We start from the raw sequence: 20,345 nt of genomic DNA on the forward strand, positions 1-20,345 counted from the left end.
TCCTGAGGGAACTGGCAGATGTAGTTGCTAAGCTGCTCTCTCCATCATATTTGAAAAGTCATGGCAGTCAGGTGAAGGCCCCAGTGACTGGAGAAAAGGGAAACATCACATCCATTTTTAACAAGGGTAGTAAGAAGGATTCTGGAACTACTGATCAGTCAGCCTCACCTCTGTGACCAGTAAGGTCCTGGAACAGATTCTCCTGGAAGTTATGCCAAGGCATATGGAAAACAGGGAGGTGATTAGATACAGCCAACATGGCTTCAACAAGGGCAAATTGTGCCTGACTAATCTGGTAATCCTTCCTATCCCAGGCTGCATGAAAAGAAGCGTAGTGAGCAAGTTGAGGGAGGTGATTCTCCCCCTCTACTCTGCTCTCGTGAGACCCTGCCTGGAGTACCCCATCCAGCTCTGGGATCCGCAGCAGAAGAAAGACATGGATCTGTTACAGCCAGTCCAGAGAAGGACCATGGAAATGGTTAGAAGTCTGGAACACCTCTGCTATGAAGAAAGGCTGAAAGAGTTGACATTGTTCAGTCTGGAGAAGAGAAGGCTCCAGGGACACCTTATTGCAGCCTTTCAATATATAAAGGGGACTTATAAAAAAGACAGGCTTTTTACCATCACCTGTAGTGACGGGACAAGGGGCAACAGTTCTAAACTGAAAGAGGGAAGATTTATCTTAGATATGACATTTTACATTACCTTAGATATTAGACAATTTTTAAAATGAGGGCAGTGAGACACTGGAACATGTCTCCCAGGGAAACTGCGTATGTTCCATCCTGGAAGTGTTCAAGCTAAAGTTGGATGGGCCTTTGAGCAACCTGACCTAGTGGAAGTTACTCCTGCGTATGGCAGGGGGATTGGACTAGATGACCTTTAAAGGTCCCTTCCAACCCAAACCATTCTTTGATTCTATGATTTTATGATTGTTTCTTGTTCCTTCTGTATATATAACCTCCCTGTTTCTACATCTCTTCTAAGAGAAGGAAAAGAAATGTAAGAGTTTACGAGCATGTAAAGTCTGTATCCTGAAGCAGGTATTGATTTGATAGGGTTAGAAAAGCATCTGACTTCTGAGCTAATTTCAACTGTCTTTCAGCACCTTCCCAAAAATTTGGGAAAAATGATTGTGGAAAGGTATTTCTTTTGCTATTATAATAACCTGCATTTCTCTAGATGAACATGACACTTCCAGGATTACTCTGTACTCATGGAGATGGAACCATTGATGCAGAAGTTTCAGTTTGGTATTCATTCTGTGCCTTTGAAAGCTCATCCTACATGCCACAGAATATTCTATAATTCTGAAACTGAGTGTAAATCTAATTCTACTACTTTTCCCCTTGTTGCACAAATGTAATGCTAACAAAGTGACTACTGTCCTGATAGAGACCCACAAGGTTCATCACTGTGTTTTTATGTAGCTACTAATTTGTAATCCTTTTATTTCAGGAGCCAGCCTACCACATCAAGTCTACTTTTGAACACATTTTTCCTCTGTGAACTTCCTATCTCACATGGCAGTGTCTCAAGGTGTCTTCAGAAACAACTAGGATTTCCTTGTCCAGGGAAGTACATCAAACAAAAAAAGACACTAAGCTAATAAAACTGGTTGGTTTTTTTTTTTTTTTTTTTGGTGTAGTCTCTTTGCCAAGTTTAAGCAGTTCTGATTTTACTGAAGCAAATGTGAGCACTGAAAGATGTGCAGCAGGGAGTTTATTCATAAACTGCTGCTTCTCTTGTATTCTGACACCAATCCGGCTTTCACCTTCTTCAACGTTTTTACCCTTGAACTTTTTTCATTAGTTTTATATATTTAGACATTTAGATATCCCTAGATATTTGGAAAGATACTTTTCAACAATGCACATTCATGCATTATGTTATGCTCTAAGAATGAATAGTAGCAGTTAATTCTTACCTTACAAGTATATCCATACATAGAAAATGCAAGCAGGAATTGCCTTTCTGTCTATGGAGCTATGCAGTGCTCCTTTCCTTGGAAAATTATAGACAGTAATTTATTATCATCATGGAGATACATTGTCGACTGCCAATGTAATGTGTGTGTGATGTCTTCTGCGATAAACAATCTGGGACTTCAAAAGGAAGTGAACTGTGACATGAAAACTGGCCCATGCTGACCAAGGAGAGGTGCTAGGATGCCAAGTATAGAATTACAACAGTAAATATTTATTCATGTGCATGAGGTGTTCCAGCGAAATTGGAGCACCTCGAATGTTATTTTATACAGGGTTCTTATACCCTTCAAACGTTCAGGCACAACACGATTTGACTAATCAGTAATATCCACACTAATGGTTACTACTCATAATAAAACTTTGCAAAGCAACGGGTTTTGCAGCATTCTTGCTGCTTGTTTATTGATCCAGATGTCCCTGGATTCAGTCTTACTATAGTAAGACTATAGTGTCACTTATCTGTGACACCAGACAACCCCAGGAAGGTTTCAAAGACATAGAATCATAGAATAGTTTGGGTTGGAAGGACCCTTTAAAGGTCATCTAGTCCAACCCCACCCCCCCCCTTCAATGAGCAGGGATATCTTCAACTAGATCATGTTAGAGGGGGCTAGGATGCTACCCTTACTTTGGTTGTCCAGGGGTATCCTTCACCCTTCATGGACACCTCATGCTTCTAAAAACAAAAGTCCTTATTTCCAGGGCCAGGCTGTCTTTTAGTTTGTTTTATTTAAGCATGAACAATACCAAAGTCTCCAGTAAAATTCCACTACCACATTACATTTTATATATATATATAAACAACTATAAAGGCTGTTTTTATAACAGTTAGGAAAGGGAATTTTCATATCAACTGTCAGACTGAGTACTTCCATAAAGCTCTTTTGAGTGCATTTCCAGGATCTTAGCCAGTGATTCATAAAAAGTACACTTTCCTTTATTGTCTTGTTTTGCTGTAGAATATAGCCATTTTCCTGTACAATATCCTGTACAAATAAGATATTTGCAGTGGAAAAGGTGACATTCATTACAAACTCTCTTAACTTGGGACAATCTATTGTGCTCTTAGATTAAATATTGACCACCAATATGTGTAAGTGCTTACACAGACTTTCAAGTAGTTGTGGATTTTGACTATCATTATTTTTTCAGTGTTTAACTTTTGTGTCATTTTACATTCCATAGCTATATCTGCATTTGACAGATAAAAATGTTTGGAACACAACATTTTTGTTATGGTCCATTAAAGTATCTGTATTATAGATTTGTGACCTAGTAAATAACATCCTGTTGCTGGTAAGAGGCCACAGTCTTTGTGTTACATTAATACAGGCCTCTAGACTTATCAGGCTTTGTCTAGACTTGTCTAGGGCTGCCTGGAGACGTGTAACTGCAATTATCTAATGACAAAGTAACTATAATCTACTCTATTTTAGATTTTTTCTTCATTTTGTAAAATTGTGTTAGGTAATACCTACTATTTTATCTGTTTTGTAACTAATGGATAGTTACAACTTGCAGCTACTATACGTATCATGAACTGAAATCGGACATGAGAACCTGGAGGGAGACTAACACTAACACTAAAGAAAGGTACAGACACTAGAAAGTTTGTCAATTTTACCTGTACATAATTTGAAGTTTAAGTATCATTGTAAATGGACTGATAATTCTTTGATTAAGCTGTTAAGACTTTAATTATATTAATAACAAAGCCTTGGTTTTTCATATAAAGTATATTGCTTTTGTCTATAACAAGATCTTGAGTGTAAGAGACTGGTAGGGGAGTTCAAGAAAACTGTTCTTCAGCTTGCACCCAACAAATGCAGAATTTCCCTTCCAATGATGTCTAGATCATAATTAACAATTCAACTTAAACTTACTATTGGTATTTACTTACTAGCTTATTTATTTTACTTTCTCTTGAATAAGTAGAAACCTGAGTCTACTTGCTCTTCTCTATTTGTAATCTTCCGTGTAATTCACTGATAACGTTCAAAGACACATTACACTCTGACAGTAGCTGCTGTTTCACCATTGTTCCATCCAGCTAGGTTTTTCTCCTCTCAGTATATCAGCATATGAAAAATACTTTGGAAAATCCAAATGACACACTATCAGGTCAGAATTACATGCTGTCTTTAAGATGTCAGCAGAAAGTAAAATACTTGGTTTGGGGGGGTTTTGCATGTTAGGTCTAATCAATTTTACCAACACATTGGACACAAGAAGCCTTTCTAACTACTGTGAGAAGCAAGAAGCATCGCAAGTTCCTCTGAAATACAGTAGAACATAACAAGATACATATGTATCAAATTAAAAAATGCCCCAGTAATTCATTCATTAGGAGTTCAGGAAAAAAGTGGAAGAATAATTTAAAAGATTTGGGAGAATCCCTTAATATAAAAGTTCAGTCTGTTCAATTTATAAGTGAATGACTGACCTGATCAGGATCTGGAAATGTCTGGGGAACCAAATAGCTGGTGATAGAGGATCTATTCAGTCTAGCAAACAAAAGCCTCAGGAGGTCCGTTGACTGACAGTTGGAGCTAAATAAGAAATCAGGTGTAAAATAAAAGTAACTAAGCACTGTCAAATGATACAAAGAACACAGAAAAAACTTTTCCAGGACCTTGTTCGCCCAGGCTGTGCAGCTGTTCTCAGGCACTTGCGCTGCCCACACACTTCGCACGCAGCGGCTCTTCTGCAGTGCTGCATGGAAACTGTGCCCAAGCAGTGGACAAAGCTAAGTAATGCAAAAGGAGAACTGGAGGAGGACTGTGGCAAAGCGTCGTCTTAGGAGTTAGGAAGAGGAAATGAGGGGGGAAAACCAAGCCTAAAAATAAGAACAATACAGCAGTTACATCTACCTTAAGACAGGCAGATCTGACAGAGTGAGAACACAAGCAGAAAGTGAGGAAAACAGTGCAAATGCACTGTTTGCAGCTCTCTAACTTTCCCTTGGAGCTACTGAGACAAATGTTTTCCGAGTCTCTGTGGCAGTATTTTTTTTCTTATATTGCTGCTTTTGTGGCCTTGTACCAACAAATCCAAAGAGTGTTGTTATGGCAGGTTCTCATGGGAAAGAACTATCAGTGGTCTAAGAATCATCCTTAATCCTCTCATGCCCCCTTCATTCTACCTCTTGTTTCGTAGTGTTTAGTTTACGTTTGAGAAAACTGAATGTCGTGCCCAGCAAAGTAGATTTCTACCAAGTATTAAACAGTTAACTGACAATGTATGTGCACAGAAGCTGAACAACTATTGCATTTGCAACATTTGCATGTGATTAGCATGCTGCAGTTATTGCTAATATTATCATAAAACAAGTTTTAGAAGGTCCTGGCAAAAAAACTATACAGTATTAAGGAAAAAAAATCATGGTCATCTTTGTTGTCACCACCTCCTGCACTGCAGAGAGCACCCAGACAGTAATGCTTGTCTCATGATTGGCTTTTCTAGATAGCAACTGGGAAGACTTTTCCCTTTCCTGCTTCCTTTCTCTGCCCTTATTTTTTCACAAAAAGTAACTTTCACTGTTAGAATTAATGTATGCCATCATCTACAGATCCCACTAATAAAACTTTTTGCATCCTGTGCTAGCAAGATTTCTAGCTATATGTAAAAATTGCATGGTACATGATAATCATGTAAATATTCTCTAGTAACAGATGAATTTAATTTTGAGGTGCAACTGATCAACGGTATTGAGGCTTTCATAATATCTAAACAACATACAGTTAATATTAAAGCTGTGAAAAGTATGCTTTTTTTTAGCATTTAGACAAAAATGCTAATTTTGTCCACTTCAGTATTTAAATTTGCAAATTTTCTTTTTCATATAGCACTAAATCAGTCCTGAGAAGGAATGTTTCTTTTCCTACAAAATAAAAAGAGACAGAACTTCTATTATATACTTGGGCAGTCTTCCACGAGAGCTCATAGGAATGAAGATTCCTAGCTTATAAAAATCAGCACAGGCAATGAACACCACTTCTGGTAGCTGAGAGCTACAATAATGTTCTCCTTCAAGGTGCTTGGTTCAATCCAAACACTAACTTTAACTCAATCATGTCTTGAATTATGTTTGCATGAACCAGACTGTGATTGTTCTATATCCCAATTGTCTTCTCTCTAAATAATGAAAATAGCAGGACTAATTGTCAACATTATTCTTCTTTACCTTAATTTTTTCCCTTTCTTCTTTATAAAAGTAACAATGTCAAGTAGAATATTTTCTCTCTCACATGTTGTCCTCTGTAGATCTTCAAGTGCTTTCCAAAGGTATCGTTTTTATTATCTTTTTTTTTTTTTTCATGAAGGAAAACTGCAGCAGAGGAAAGGTATAGAGGGAAATATGTAGAGGGAGGAATTGTATAAGAATTCAGATTTTCTAGCTTCAGAGTTACATCAAAAGGTCTTCCTTAACAATTTTTTGCTTTCTTGTTTCCAGGAATATAAACACATATATAGTGTAATAATGTACAGATAAATTAATCATTCTGTGTATGATAGATTGTAACTTCAGGTGACTATAATGATAGTATAAAACCCTGACAGTTTGGGTTTGCTCTAAGTTGCTGTTGCATCACTCATGGGAAAGTAGCTGAACATCCAGAAAGAGAGAAATTAAGGACACTAATTATGGTAAATTGAATTATTTTAACAGCTAATATTCCAGCAGCTTTTTAATGAATAAATAACATCTCCAGGCCACAATAATCATCTTTAAAAACAGAGGCTGCAAGTGGCATGGCAAGATCTGATGCATGGAATATTTTGCACAGGGAAAAGATATAAGAAATGCAAAAGATTTATCAAACTGGATTAATGATTGGTAAATCAAGTCAGATAGGTAAGGTTGTGGTTTATATTTAAATAATTTTTAAAAATGCTTAAAAACATTCCCATGAGGCTCTGAGTGGAATATTGCCATAAACTACACTAAGGTGAATGCTCCTTACCAGAAAGGTCAGTCTCAGGTTAAATTAGGGAAATACTTCTCTATACATGTCAAAAATACTATGGTTGAGCTGATTTCTTGTTAAGATACAGGGCAGATATCTAGAGACAGAGAGGAATACTCTAGAAAGGATTTGGTAAGCACAAGGGTAGAAATTGTGATCATTGTTCTGGTGGGTGTTAGTATCTGGGTGATGAAGTAATTTCTCAATAGAATTTTAGGTCCAGAGCTAACTACATGTGATGCAATGATAATTTAATGGATTTCAAGATGAGTTGTTTATAGCCCCCTTTACTTGCTATCATGAGTAATGCTTCATGTTTCCAATGTACCTTTTACGCATACTTTTTCTGCTAGAATTTTGTATAAGGACTCTGAGAGAATAAGTATCCTGTGTCTATGTAAAGACATAGGAAGATTAATGTCTGGTGTTAGCTAATAAGCTACCAGTGGTAGTGAGGGGACATTAGGTGATATAACTGGAATATTTACAGAGATTTATTGGAAATTAGCAATAAGATTGTAATAGGAAAAAAATCATATTTCTTACTATTTAGATTACATGGAAAAATAAAGCTTTGAGATATACATTAAAAGACAAAATATAGATATTGAAGAGAGATCCTTTTTTTCTGTTGGAAGAAAATTTTGAAGTTAGATCTTGAAAGGCACTTGGGGATTTGGCATCTCTCAGAAGCTTCTGTGAGAAAATCTTTATAGTGTCTGGAATATAATGTCTGGAGAAACCATGTCTGATCAGTGCTTGACCTGCAGACATTGCTATGCACACAGTGTATCAGCATGGTGAGCTCTTATCTGTCTTCATGCAGCCATCAGATTTCTCTGAGAGAGGAAAAGTCACTTTTTGCTAGCTCTTTTTTTTCCTCCAGTAGCAGAGTTTGAAAATAAAATAAATGTCTGCCATAAGCAAAGAAGGCAAAGACAGTCCTATCATCAGATGAGCAGCTATGAGCATCTAAGCAGACAGACCTCTTTATTGTTATTTTATTTTCTTACCCACACTCCTTTGGCTGCAAAAAATTCCTTTCTTGAAAAATTCCTTTCTTAAAAAATTCCTCCTTGAAAAGTTCCTTTCTGCCATGAATTCCTTATGAAACAGTGGAAAATGAGATCATAATCTTTTATTTATCTCATTTTTTGTCTTTTCTTTCTCACACTGCAGAACTTTTGGAACAAAGTATTTCTTATTGTGTGAACACCCTTGAACATAATGGACTCTGGTATTATATAAGAACTTTTTTGCATCTGTAACACAGGAAAATTGAGAGATATCAAGTGCATGAGCCAATTTAGTGTGAAATATGACCTTTTAAATACTTTGCCTAACTTCATACTTATGAACAAGGAAGACTTCCATGATAACAAAATGCAACCATCTGATATATGTAACTTTTTTTCTTTTTCTCCGTTTAACTGCACAACTATGGTTTTTTTCTAAAAATAAGCCAATAAATTACAAAAGTATCTTGGTAGTTTTGTTAGAAAATTTTTGTCTCCCATTGTTCACAGATTGATAGAATCATATCTTGTGTATGAAAAATAATATGAATAAATTACATTCATAGGTTAGAAAACAAATGGACAAATATATTGAGGCAATATTTATTACCATCAGTCACTCATCTCAGAATAAATGATAACATGATGGCATGATATTAGTATACTTTTACTTTTTTTTTTCCTATTTTAAGAGGGGAAAAGATATTGTACCTAACATCAACTGACTGAAAGTAAGATAAATTATAGTAAATCAAAATATTCCTGAGTATGGAAAGAAAAGGAAAGATGGAGTGATATATATTTCCATTTTAGCAATGAGAAGAGGAAGAAATAGGACATGGTGGGAAAGCTGACTAACTTCCATTCTCACATTAAAGGAAAGAGGTCAAAGTCTGATATCTTATAAATGTTATGATAATTATCTGGCTTGTTAAGAAGAACTGCTCAGTAATTGTGTGGATACTTTATTGACACAATATTCTTACTAATTATCCAAGCTTCAAATATAGAAAAATGTTGAAAGAAGTGAGAACAGACTATTTCTCTATTTGTCCTTCTAAGGTCACATATTGTGTGGTCCTTATTAAATGTCAGACATTGCTACTGCTAATTGCCTTCCACATGAAAACTTTACTTTTTTTGACTAAATAGAGAATGCTGAAAATGTCTATACTTTGTAATAGACTAAGCCCAAAAATCTGGAAGCGAGAAATAAACTACTTTGCTGTCTCAAATTAAACATTTCTCACTGAAATTTAGAAAGGTCAATTTAAGTCCCTAGTACAAATGCACAAATGAGGGGAAGAAGGGACAAAAAACTTCTCCTTTGCCATCTCTTCTAAAAGAGCAGCACTGAAAGTTACCTTATTCCTTCTTTGCAAATAAAGTAACCACACTCAAATTTACAAAACCATGGGAAAAAAGCAGGGAAGAAAGAAGGTACACAGGACAGTACTTCCTTCTTCAGGTCAAAGGCATTTGCATAGAGCAATGAGTTGAACATCATATTCTTCATTAATGTGGCATTCTAGGGAGTTATACATATCAGTGTATTTTCCATGTAAATCTTTCATTTTTAAGTCTATTTTTTACAGAATCTTAGTGCCAGTTTTTTGCTGGGTGACAAAGTTGCATTAATTGTGCTTGGCAATCAGATCTATTTACATTTCTGTTCCATCAAAATTTGGAACTCAGTCTTTTTAGAACTCACCTTTTCTCCAGGTGTCACGGAAATACGCAGAAAAGTTGAACAAATGTACCTGACAATGTAACAGAGAATGATATTATGGTAGACTAAATTTATGTGGATTATTTTTTTTTCTGAAGGAAACCTATATTATTCCTGCTCAATTTCTTTTCAAATAGTTTAAGGGATACGTTGGTATTTTGTAAAATTTGACTAGAGTTGAATACTAAAAATAAATTAAATTTTAAGAAATTTCTGAAGTAATTTACAAACCTGCATACCAATCAGGACAACAGCGGACCTGAAGTTTAATTTGAATTGGGAACTGCCTACTTTCCAGAGTGTCAGAACAAGTATGAGCAGAAGTAAGGACACTTTTATGTTGTTGACGTTTTGCTCATTTTCAGAATCAATTATTTTAAAAATAAAGTTATAATACTCGTTAATAATTCACTGGTGAACTAAAGACACCCTTACTTCCTTTGAATGTAAATATAGATATTATTTCAGGACCCTCATGCAGCAGTTAGTTATTTCACTCAGTAGTAATTCTATCTTTAAAGATACAGCTTCATATGTAACCATATTTAGAAGCTTGACAGAATCACAGAATCGTCTAGGTTGGAAAAGACCTTGAAGATCATCTAGTCCAACCGTTAACCTAACATTGACAGTTCCCAACTACACCATATCCCTCAGCTCTATGTTGACCCTACTCTTAAACACCTCCAGGGATGGGGACTCCACCATGCTAAGTATTTCAGCATGTAATATATGTGTGTTCAGAAGTGTAACTGGTAAGATTATGTGAAACAACTCTTGTACACAGCATAAGTAGGACATAAGATGAAATACTGCGTATGGTTTTGGACAGTAATCTTTGAGAAGGATGTGGACCATTTAAATCCAGCAGAAAGCAATGAGAGCAGTGTTATGTATGGAAACTCTGACCTAAAAGGATAAAATTAATTTATTGGAGTTTCTTAGTATAAGGAACACTGAGGAAGGGAAAATGATATGCTCATAGTATCCAAATACATGAATCAGTAGTGGAAAGAATGGAATAATCTGTATTCCTGATGGATGGAAAAAGTAATGCATTTACATGTTAAAATTAGGAAGATTCAGCTTAGACATTAGAAAAGATTTCATGATGAGAAAGTATAATGACAAGGGTGGCAAAGCAGTAGTAAAACAATATTCTTTATATACGTGGACAAATCAAGTATCTAGAAAGAAATAAAATCCACATGAGCTGCATCTTAATTTGGGGGAATCCTTCCAGATTACATTGATTAGAATGTGAAGTCATTTATCTTCTACTACTTAACATATTTTCTGTTGCATTTGCTAATTATCAAGGAAATTTCTAGATATTCACAGTTTGCTCCCTCCCAGATCACCACTTTTACTTTATCCTGTGGTGAAGAAACCATTACTGAGGCATGGTGCTATTCATTTCCATGGAAACCATTAAGGTACTGGAATTTCACTGCAGGGAACAGGAAAATTACATGAAAACAAAAAATTCTGTCAAATATATATATATATATATCTTTGGGCAACTCTTAGAAAGATGGATTTTTCAGAAAGAGCTATACTGTAGTAATAATTCCACTTAACAGGATTCCTGTAGACTTTCATGGAAGCTTAATTAGACAGATTGGAAAGTTTCAATACCTCACATTAAATAAAGTCTCTGAGATCTGAATTGTTCACTGTATAAAAACAGCTGTGAAGCTTACTGTCTCCATTTCCTGCTTGCCAGGTTGCAATGTTCTCAATGTTGTTAGGTCTCAAAAATATACATACCAAAAGTCAAAGACATAAGCAGTTCTTGACCTCTGCCTACCCTATCAGTTTATAGTTAATTTGTCTAATAATTCTGTTCATACATGCTTTCCCTTCTAAAACAATTCATGTATAAAGGTCACTTTAAATTACAGACTTTGATTTCTGTCTTACTGTGAATTATTTTTGTAAATTTGAATTTTACTTCAATTTGTCAATTGTGTGTGTGTGTGTATGTGGTAGTAATGTAACTATTCTGTGACTAAAATCTATTGACATAGTACACAAACATGTCTACAGAACAGTTGCTAGCTAAAAAGAAAAAAACAGAATCTTTTCGTATAGTTGTTTGTATTGAATTTCACTGAGCAAGCACCTCAGTGTATTTCTATTGACTTATTCTCTTTAACAACACTTAAAGCTAATTGACTTTGCTTCATATATTTTTTTTTTCTCTTTGGAGATGATCAAGTACTCCATTAGCTATATATTAGATGGCTGCTAATAAATTACTGTTTTTACTGGTCAGGATATCATTGCGACACATGGTGAAAACTAAGAGTCCATTCTTAACTACTACCTATTTATCACCATTGTTACAGATTTATTAATCCAGGACGAACACATTAAAATATTATAGAAGTCACTGCCTAACAAATGTTGTGTCATCAGCACTGAACTAACAACTAAACAGAAAAAAGTAATTTAACTCACTTTAAGATTTGAACCCAAGTGATGAAGTCATGCCTATCACCTTGTACATGCCAAAATATTCCTTCACAACTTTCTGTGGCTTAAGTCAAGGATATAATAAACAGTGTTCTAGCTAGCTCAAACCTATTTCTTCAGGTGATGATTTTGACAAGTTATTTTCCTGCTGACACTTACAAAGGACTTATATAGTTTGAGGCAAGAGATAAAATATTCTTATGTTCTACTGCTACAGGTAGGTGCTGTTTAAGTTATTGTGGTTCTCATAACAGAAGTCCAGGGTCAAGTCCAGGGTCTCTTTCTTACCCTTTTGTAAAAAAAAAAAAAAATATTATTTATCTTACATGACACTGACAGAAATTTTGTTCTACAACTTTCCCTACCCATGCCATGTATTGTGAGGGCATGTCGGCATAATTAAGGAATATGCTATCCAGAAGGGTGCCATCCATACAGAATAGGGGACTGTATTTTCATATTCACTGACAAAAAAGATGTAAGGGTTAGAGGAAATGAAAAAGTGCATCCAGTGTCACACTCAGCTAAAAAAGATTTATGTGATTGCTCATGGATCATGCAATGGTAAATAATTATTAGGAACAGAAATATGATTTTTAACTACGTGTGATAGTTAAATCTAGATATCTTTGGGAAACTAAATTAGAATACTGCATGCAGTTCTATTGCCTACACTGCTATATGATTGTTGAAATCTAGGAGAAACTGCAGAAGCAAACATCAAATAGACTAAGAGTAGGGCAAAATGTTTTATACTCTGAGATAAGTTGCAGGGGAAATGGCTCAGCTCAGGCAGCTTAAATCGAATCAGGATCAAAGCAATTTGTTTGATTTATAAATAACACAGTTAACTGCCCATCAGTGAATACCCAGGGTCAATACCAATAATAAAACAGGTAAACCACAATAGAAGATACAAAATACTAATACATGGCTATAAATTTGTGAACACTGTTTTATAAATTAATCCCCTAAACCTCTCTCTTTCCTCTCTCCATCTCACACATACACACACACATCCCCCGCTCTGCTGTTATGTGCTACCAGCACACATCCCCTCCCCAGCACTTAGAGCTCCCCCACTTCCACACCCTCTGTGGGAGATGCGGGTGCCCCAGCTTCATGGGTACCCCTGCCACTCCTCACACCCTGTTGACCCACACAACAGTGACAAAGTCCCCTGGGAGTCACAAGTGCTCACCCAAGGTGGGTCCCTACATCCTGCCCCTGTGTTGCCACCCCATGTTTGGGGTGCCAGTGGCTCATGGCACGTGGCAGGGAGGACTCTGCCTGGCCTGGGAAGGGATAGCAATGTCCTTGGGGAGACGTCTGTCAGCGTCAAGCCAGGTGTTGAGACTGTTGTGTTACCCTGTGTTCACTCCAAGGTCTCTCCCCACTCTTACAATTTCATTCTTTTTCACTTGTTTTCAAGCTTCTTTCCCTTTGTTTCAAAAGTTTCTGTGAAATCTCCTTGGTTATTATTTAATCCAGATGGTGGCTGTTTTTGGAAAACTCTCTCACTGTTTATTTCCCAGTTTTTAAGCAAGCATCCTCTCAGACCAGTGTTCCTGGTATTCTGTTCTTACTAGCTGCTGACGACAAAATTTCCATTACATCAGCTGCTCTTATTCAAGCTGTGTTAAGAAAAGTTATAAATGATGCATCTTTACCAAAAGAAGTGTAGCAATGTAACATCTTCCTTTAGTTTGAAAAGTATCATGTGACTGGAAGATGCCCTTATCTCCTCTGTGGCAATGAAAGACAATTGTGCATTGGAATACAGAGAAATGGTGGGTTATCTACCTCTTCCTTCATTCCAAATAGGACTTGCTATGCTTAGGAAAGATTGAGCACAAATGAATGAGCCCAAACTAAGAGTACCTGCATGACATGTAAGAAAGCAGGGCATAGACAGATCATCTCCTTTGGTTTAAGCATTCTTTGCGGTCTGTCGCGGATGAAAGTATTGACACGGTAATATTTAGTAAGAAATCTAGGTTTATTAATAACTAACAGCAATTTATTATTATAAAATAATTTAGAAATACTAAAAGAAAGAAAAGCGACTTATTCAGGTTCTAAAATGACAAGATTCACACTAACTTACTTAACGGTACCTATATATACACATGCATGCACATAACAAAACAGACAAACATACAGAAACAAAGGTGTTTGGATTCAGTAGAATGAACACAGAACGGACATACACACACAGAAACAAGGGTACGTACCCACACACACACACACACACACAGATGAAAGAGAAGCTAGCTCAAAGAAAATTTCCCTCTCGAGTTTAGAGCAAATACTCACAATGCCTTGGCATTCCTCAACGGGTGATAATTGAGACTCGAGCGGGGGACTTCGCCCTGGCCTTCCGTCTGGAGCAGACGACACCTTAAGGGTTTGGTACCTGAGAGGCTCCCAGCTCAGGGGAGATGCTGGTCACAGGCCCACTGCAATCCAGGAGAGCTCAAAGGGTCTCCCTGGTGGTCGCCATTTATAGGGTCCAAGATAATTGACTTTTGTCAAATGCCTTCTGGTGCCTTCCAGCAGTTACACAAGAATTTGATTAATGTGCGACTCTGTTATTGCTCCCCTTTGACCACATCCCAGGCACAGGTGTGCCAGGCCCTTAGGAGTTGATGGGCCATTTTAACCATTTCCGAGCAATCGGGAGGGGCAGGAGCCAGGCTCGTTAACATTGTCAGTCCTTATCTCCACAGATTGGTGTATAGCTCGGGGGATGTGGGTGGAATCGCACCTAGCACCAATCAGTCCAACAAAGAGGAGGGGGAGGGGGTAAGAATTGCACCACCACACGGTCTTAAGTATCATGAATTAGATTGTTAGGGAGCAGCAAAGGCTGGTTGTTGCCTTAAGGTTGGGGAGCTGGAAAATGACTGGGACACCAAGGCTAGCAGGTCAGGGTCTTCACCAGCCAGGGCCCATCCCTCAGGGACAGAGAGAGTATCAGGCCAGGACTGGAGGCTGTGGCCGGGTTCAACCAAGAGCCCACATCATTAGGGAAATTCATGGTGATGAGTCAGGTCTGCAATTAAGTCGGGGTGTCAGCCCACAGCTTGGGCCTGCCTCAAGAGGGGCCATGGTAAAACAGGGCAGAACAGTGGCCAAACTGGAGACCAGTATCCTCTGGTCTTGTTGGGGAAGGACTGTGGCCTCTAGAGGGACTGAAATGGGGTCTCAGCCATGGGCAGGGAGTGGGGACCAGTGGAGGCTAGTCAGGGCCAGAAAGACCTATGAGTGCCCTCAGGGTCCTGACAGACTCATTCTGTTTCTTGATAAAGGCCAAAGTGAAAGTGATTTAAGAGAAACTGAGCTGGGAAAACAGATTTGGTTTAGGGTTAGGAATGAATTAGACTCTCATGCCCTTATTCCCATACTCATTAGCAGATTTTGTCAATTCTTCAGCCAAGCACGATAGCTAGACAAATTGGAGAGCTGAGTGTTAAGGGCAGAATTCCACATGGTCTACATCCATTGCTGTTGGAGGATGACCTGTCCTTAATTTATCTTCTATGCAGATTCTTCCCAAATCAGTGTTTGTTTTTCGTGGCTATCTGTGAACAGTGGAAAGTAAAAGAGAAATTCCCCAAACTAATTCAGTTATACTGTTTTTGCAGGTAGAAATAAATATTAGCCCAGCCTTATAACCAACACCTGACTAGCTCTTTCACCAAAAATTTCTCTACAAAACTGCTGTCCTGGGTTCGACTAGGACAGGGTTAATTTTCACAAGAAGCTGGGAGGGGGCACAGCCAGGACAGGTGACATTTGCCACCATGCTGACATCATGGTGAGTATATAACTAGAGGATCTGGCCCAGAGTTGGGGAGGAATTGCAGCTGGGAAAGGGGCTGAACGTGGGGTGTTGGGTGGTGAGCAGTTGCATTGTGCATCACTCGATTTATATATTATTAGTATTATTGTTACTGTTCTCTTCTTGTGTTGTTCTGTTAAACTGTACTTATCTCAACCCACAAGGTTTTACTTTTTTTCCTTCCAATTCTCCTCCCTATCCCACTGTGGGGGAGGAGTGAGTGAGCAGCGCCCCAGTGCTTTGTTGCTGGCTGGGCTTAAACCACAACTACCCACTAAGACTGGAAATTTCTTTCTGGGTAAAATATATGCCTACATGCTTATAAACCAAACAATCACCAAAACAAACAGAAAGACACAAAATTTTTGCCTTGTTCTCCAGTGATGTCTGCCATAACAGCATTGATAGATGTGCATGCAGCACTGCTTTTGACTCTAATTTTAAAGTTAAAATTCAATCTCAGGTCTATAGGCTAATGCATTCTGTTTTCTGTTTGTCCAGGGCTGGTTTACTCACGGAATTATTTAATTTAGAAGTCAGATGTTTTACAGCAGCCTCTCCCCCAGTAAAGATATTAATATTGACTACATCGGATGATGAACACTGGAGTAATATGAAACCTACTTCTGTCCTTTGGTTACTATAAACTTTTTTCTAAATGTGTTAGCACACTATTCTTCCAGCTCTTAATCGTGGAATCAATTTTATCTCATACAAGCAAAATGCTACTTCTGGCTGCAATGTTTTCAGGAAGCTTTTGATCCTATCTCAGGAAATGTGGCTTTCTGCAACGTAAAACTCCCAAATACAGTCAGTTATGACCCATTGGTCAGAAGTTAATTGGCATTACCCGCTTCCCTTGCTTGCCTATCTGCTTGTGTAAAGGCGTTAATCCTTTTGCTCCTTCTTTTGAGTAAAGAATATGGAATAATATTCATCCTTATTATTTATGATCCATCATTTAATCTTTATTCACACTGAAGTGCAGCAGAATTAAACATTAACAATATACGACTGTATTTATTAAACCAAAACAGTTGTCATAAGCATCTTGAAAATCTCCCCTTATATTTAATCTGTTATTCCCTCTATTTTCTAACATTATTTGACATTTGTATCAATATCATTCATACTCTGTAATTTGATATTGTTCCATTTCCATTTTCAGATATGAAGATCAACAAATAGAATTAAAAAGAATGAATAAAGGAACAAATATTAAAGAAAGAAACAGGTCCTCAAAGTCTGCCATGCCTACATGATAAAAAGAAATGCTTTTCCACCTATTTGTAAAATTCAATAGTAACTTCTAAACAGTTTCTCTAAAATTGAATTTTGGTAAATTTATTGTCTATTAAAGAAATTGAACCTTAATGAACTTGTAATTACTTGGTTTTGCACTCTTCAAATTGTTTTAAATATAAAGGCTTTCTCAAAAAATAAAAAGTATCAGGATATCGACAAACTAAACCTCATAATTGTAGAACCTTTTAATTTACTTCCTAGTTCTACTCAAGAATAAAAAGCAAAATAATTCTATAGTATTACAGTTATACTGACCTTAAAAGCAGGTTTCTAATCATAGAAAGGCATTACAATGTTCTGAAAGCAATATAACATCAACCACCAAAGCTTTGGCTCCAATCATGTCATGCTAAGAATAATGGTAACTTTTTTTTTTCACTTAGATATAATAGACTTAACAATAAACTAGAATTAAGAAGTTAGCTAATCAAAAATATTGCAGTTTATTTCTGGGAGACAGGAATTGTCCTAAATGATCTATCTGTTAAGATGAAATCTTAAAATTAATAGATTTAGCCCTGAAACTCTTCTGAATTTATTCTCTGTATGATTGTTCTGGTTTCAGCCAGGATAGAGCTAACTTTCCTTGGGCTGAGAGAGAGCACAGCTAGAGGGCCAGGTCCAGATCAATCATTGGAGTATTCCATATCATGTGACATCATTGGGTGTCAAAGGCCCAATATGCAGACCGTACCTGATTCATAGGGAAGTCTGCTGCCTTCCTGAGGCCTGGGTGAAGGACCTCATGGCTAAACTCCCTGCTCTAGTGAGACCCAAGCACTACTAAACTGTCTTGGTTTTTCAGGTAGGTAGTGAAGATATTACCAGAAAAAGTCCTAAATAAATAAAGAGAGACTTCAGGGCCTTGGGGAAAATGGTTAAGGGGTTGGGGGCACAAATTGTGTTCTCCTCCATCCCTTCAGTTGCAGGGATGGATGAAGAAGCATACAGGAGAACCCAACAGATGAACTTGTGGCTCCAAGTCCGGCACAGCTTTGGATTTTTCAGTCACGGATTAATATACAGGATGCCCAAACTTTTGGCATCATATGGGATACACCTGTCCCAGAGGGGGAAAATGATCTTGGGACAGGAGTTAACTGGGCTCATTGAGAGAGCTTTGAACTAGATTTGAAGGGGGAAGGGGACAAATGTGGAACTCCCAGACATAAGCCCCAGGTCAGATTATCAGAGTTTGTGCACTGTTGTGTCAGTGATGACCCTCACCCTACCATCTCAGTGGAGGCAAGGGATGGAGACATGAAGAACAACAAAGATGCAAGAGATATTGATGGATCAGTAACCATGGTAAGACCTGTGAAAGGTCAGGCCGGACTTAGGACCTCTAAATGCAAAAAGGTGCTGGGGACATCAGCCCATCTGAAGTGCATGTATACCAATGCACACAGCATGGGTAACAAACAGGAGGAGTTTGACACCATAATGCAACAGGAAAATTATGATGTCATGGCTATAACAGAAACATGGTGGGATGTCTCCATGACTGGAGTGCACCAGTTGATGACTACAAGATCTTTAGGAGGGATAGACAAGGCAGGAGAGGCTGTGGGGTGGCGCTGTATGTTAGGGACTGTTATGATTGCTTCAGGCACAAGTATAGTGAAGACAGGGTGCAGTGTTTTTGCGTTAGAATCAGAGGGAAGGCCAACAGGGCAGATATCACCGTGGGAGTCTACTATAGGCCACCCAAACAAAACAGAGAGGGGGATGAAATATTCTATGGGCATTTAGGAGAAATCTCACGATCGCTTGCCATTGTTCTTCTGGGAGACTTTAACTTCTCAGACATCTGCTGGAAATACAACATAGCAGAACAGGACCAGTACCAGAGATTCCTGGAATGTGTGGGAGATAACTTCCTGACACAGCTGGTGAGTGAACCGACCAGAGAAGGTGCCCTGCTGGATCTCCTCTTTGTGAACAGAGATGGACTGGTGGATGATGTGGTGGTTAGAGGTGGACTAGGGCACAGCAATCATGAAATTAAATAGAGTTCTCTATTCTTAGAGAGACCAGGAGAGGGGGCAAAAGAACTGCCATCCTGGACTTCCAAAGAGCTGACTTTGACTTGTTTAGGCAACTGCTTGACAGAATCCCTTGGGAGATGGTCCTGAAGGGTATAGGGGTCCAGGAAGGCTGGACACTTGTCCCAATCCAATGTCAAGGGAGGTTTCGATATGATCCCAAGAGCGAGATGAAGACACAAATGAGTGCCGTATACCCAAAACAGGTTTTTATTAAAAAAGTGAAGAGGGGTAACCATAGGACAGAATGGAAGGAAAAGACAGAAATAAAGCAAGGATGTGGGATAGGGCTGCAAGAATAGACACCACCATGGATCCAGCGGCGTCCCGTTGGTCCTCAGTCTTCAGTTCTTCGGTGGTGGGTGCACAGGATCTGGTAGATGCACACCAAGCAAAATTTTCTGATGCCTTTTTAAGTTCATCATATCTGCTGATTAGCATATCTGCCCACTTTTATTTTTTTTTTCTCTGGTCCCACAGGTTTTGTTGCATCTGGCTTCAGGGCAGGAATGTTTGCCTCTTGTCAGTTCATTAGCAATGCATGCATGGGGTCTGGCCTACACAATAGAGCCACAAATGGCTACAGGATGGGGCAACTCAGCACACCTCTGCCCCTTTGAGGCTTGTATAAAGAGTCCGGAGAATGCAACAGCAAAGAAGTGGGGGGGTGAATCCTTCAGGACACTCCCACTTCTCTGGGAGACATCCCCCAGACCAATTCACAGGCCGCAGCAGCTTCTCCTGGAGGTTTGCACAGACACAAGCAAGCTTTGAGACAGTCATATGACATTGCAGTCTCTCACAACACTCTTTAGGAAGGAAGTCTTAATGTCTCAGGAGCAGGCGGTCCCCAGGTGCTGTAAGAGAAGCCGACGACTGAGAAGACCACCCTGGCTAAACAGGGAGCTTTGGCTGCAACTCAGGGAGAAAAGGAGAGTTTATGGCCTTTGGAAGAAGGGACTAGTGACTCACA

The sequence above is a fragment of the Strix uralensis genome, chromosome 8 (genome assembly GCF_047716275.1).
Source record: "Strix uralensis isolate ZFMK-TIS-50842 chromosome 8, bStrUra1, whole genome shotgun sequence".
NCBI lineage: Eukaryota > Metazoa > Chordata > Aves > Strigiformes > Strigidae > Strix > Strix uralensis.